Raw genomic sequence first — 1,153 nt, forward strand, 5'->3', positions numbered from 1 at the left:
GCTATATATATATATATATATATATATATATATATATATATAATAGATTATGATTTAACTAGTTAAGATATTTATCGGAAAGTAATACAATTATTTAAATTATGACCTAATTATAAAAATTTAAATGTCATTTATATTGTTAATGTATAGATCTTAACTCGTGTTAACGACTAAATATCAAAGCATATAGATATAGTCTCAAGGGGATAGAATAGTCTTTGTTTAAGGAGAGTCAATCGACACCTCTTCATTAAAAAATATATTATGTTGATACGCTAACTATTTTGTGTGTATATATTATAAATGTTAATTATTTTTCTTCTTTCGTATTTACTTTCTTTAGATTCTACATTTTCTTCGTGACAATCTTGACTTCACGACATAATAATAATAATAATAATAATAAAACACATTTCGCTTGGATTGATTTAATAAAAACTTATGTAAATTCAATATCTATAAATCAGGTGGTCTTTTTTAAAATAAAATAAAATAATATGGGGCAAAGAGGAAAGGAAAATGGAAAAAAGCCGAAATTATAAAAAAATCAAACTATTATAAATAAGATAAAAATTCAAATAGCTAATTGTGAAGTACGTTATAAAATTTTAAAGATAAGATATAAGGTATAGTCGTACGTGTAGATATACATATAAATAAAAAAAAATCTTAGACGTTACAACTATATATATTATTGCAACTGTTAACAAATAGTACCTAAATTACTTAATAAAGCCTGATTTAATAAAAACTATACTTTTTTTTAATTTTTTCCTCTTTTTTTGGCCTTTTGTTAGGTTTTAGAATCTTATGAAAACGTCATAATTAGTTTTCTTTTTTTGCTTCAAGTTTTGTATCAGAAGTAGTAATATTACAGTTTCAACTGCCACCATATTTAGGGGTTCATATAAATCCACTAATTTTTGCCATATTAGTATTAATTCGTCGATTTCAATTTATTTATCATATTTTAATTTCGTATATATTTTTTAAAATATAAAAAATTATGACTTTTTAATTTTAATTAAAAATATATTAAATATATGAAAAAATCATTTAATTTTGTTAATTTTAAATATATTATATAAAAAATTAAAATAATTTTTTTTTAAAGAAAAAATAGAACTAAAAAGAAAAGAAAGACAAACATCAG

Source organism: Solanum pennellii, chromosome 12 (genome assembly GCF_001406875.1).
Source record: "Solanum pennellii chromosome 12, SPENNV200".
Lineage (NCBI taxonomy): Eukaryota > Viridiplantae > Streptophyta > Magnoliopsida > Solanales > Solanaceae > Solanum > Solanum pennellii.